Here is a 1,974-nt window from a genome sequence, read left to right as displayed (position 1 = left end):
TCGTTTCTATGCGAACGATTCTTTACCTTCCTGTAAGTGCCAGCGCAAAAGCCGGCTTGGTAGGCTAAGTTCCTATTAGTTAAATAAATAAATAAATAAAATAAAATAAATAACAAAAGCTAGTAAGAGAAAGCTGTATACCACATTACTACCCGAGGAACCTTCTTGGCGAATCAGCTGATCCAGTGATGCCAGATCGAGGGGAATTCCCACATACAGGCAAATTTACACCTAGAAAATTAGGAAAAGGGTAATTAAATCGAAAATTCGAGAAATCTAGGGTAATTCAAGGTGGGGATGCTATTAGAAATGAACAATATCTGACAAAATTGATTAAATTGGACAAAAATAAATACAATAAAATTAGTCACTGGTATTTTATTTAAGCCTTTTTTAAAGATATATTATTTATACGGAAAAATTAAACAATATTAGAGATTAATAATGGGTATATAAGTTCGATATTGAAAATATAGATGGTGCTTTAATTTCTGTACTAAACTATTTTGAGAACAATGAAAACTACTTTTTTCCAGGGTTACTTATGTATTTTTTTTTGTAAATATGAATGTGTCCCGGGTTTTGGAAACTAGGCAATTTTTGGTCCGAAAAGAGAAATTATAACGCCGGGAAATAGAAATTTCATTTTCGCAATCTAGAATCACTGGGCTGATCAATAAAACATCTTCAAGGATATTGCCAAGAAGTAATGCTTCCGCGAGGCAGGACCTGCAAGTTACTGTTTATTTGGTGCTTGTTGAAATAATGGAAGCTTTTCACTTGCACGGTATGCGACAAGTGTTTCCTTTTAACCAGGTAGCGTTTTTTACACGTGAAAAGTTTCCATTATTTTAACAAGCACTATATAAACAGTGACTTGCAGGTCCTGGCTCTCGGAAATATGACTTCTTGTCAATTTCGTTGAAGCTGTTTTATTGAAGCGCCTATTACGTGAAGTACGCGCATTACTCCGAGATGACGTACTTTTTATGGAAAGCGTGTACACCGATTACGCAGAGTGGTCAAACGTTCGTCCCTCGCGAAAAAGCGCGGGAATCGCTTGTAATTTGGCAACCTGTTATGATGACTCATGTAATCGGTTAAGAATTAGTTTTAGTTTTGAGGTTTATCCAATAGGCTGAGTAGGCTTAAGTCTTAGGGGCCCGAGACGAGACTAGAGCCTGGCCAATGTGGTGTTAATACGTACCCCTGAGCCGTGTAAAGTTAAATATTTAAAGTTAGCTTTGATATCAGAGTAAACGATGCTAAGATTACAAATATTCATCGCAGGAGAACCTGCCAAAATGCGAGATATGAGGATTGGGTTCCGAAATTAAATTCGGACTTTGGTTGAACTAAATCACCATATCCTTCAAAAAACCGCTTTTGCTGACCCACAGTTTTATTTTGTAATTATAAAATTTGGGGTCGAGCGCGTACGCAGGATCCTGCTACCATAAATTATACGCCCCATTCAATGCAATTTGCAAAAGAAAGTTGGAGTCAGACCTACCGCGGTGGAATGATAGGTTCTCACCCAAGCCCACCTCCTTACAGATCGAGGCTGCAACGACGCCAAGTAAGTATGATTATTCTAATTTAATTGAAACATTTATAATGAGAAAATTAAACTCGGATGCCCTACGCGACCTTTGTTTTTCGTGATATTTTATGTATTAAAGTCGAAATATCAGATGCCATCACTGTATAGTGTAGTACATGATAAAGGACCCCTTGATAAAATATACAAGAACATTTTTACTCTACTTTGGCATAGACGGAATTAATTTTCCAATTAGGCTTTTTAACGTGCGAAGCTTTTCGTCCGCGTGGCTTGATGGATAAGGTGTCTGACTTCGAATCAGAAGATAGCAAGTTCGAATCCTATGACGGATGTATTCTTAGTCTATATAGCTAGTTCAGTTTTCAACATTAGATCGGCTTCGTCACGCAATGGGGAAAGTTTAAAAGACT

General features: G+C 37.2%; 1 non-coding gene across 1 annotated transcript; it reads right to left on the bottom strand.

Annotated features, from left to right (window-relative positions):
- Nucleotides 1-1,423: 1,423 nt before the first annotated feature.
- On the bottom strand, nt 1,424-1,587 carry LOC149941227 (U1 spliceosomal RNA). The gene has a single exon (XR_016481432.1). It is a non-coding gene; the product is annotated as a U1 spliceosomal RNA (small nuclear RNA).
- Between the last annotated feature and the right edge of the window lie 387 nt (nt 1,588-1,974).

The sequence above is a fragment of the Leiobunum rupestre genome, chromosome 6 (assembly GCF_980474605.1).
Source record: "Leiobunum rupestre chromosome 6, qqLeiRupe1.1.hap1, whole genome shotgun sequence".
Lineage (NCBI taxonomy): Eukaryota > Metazoa > Arthropoda > Arachnida > Opiliones > Sclerosomatidae > Leiobunum > Leiobunum rupestre.
Note: the sequence above shows the minus strand (reverse complement) of the source record. Positions and strands in the feature narration are given on the sequence as shown.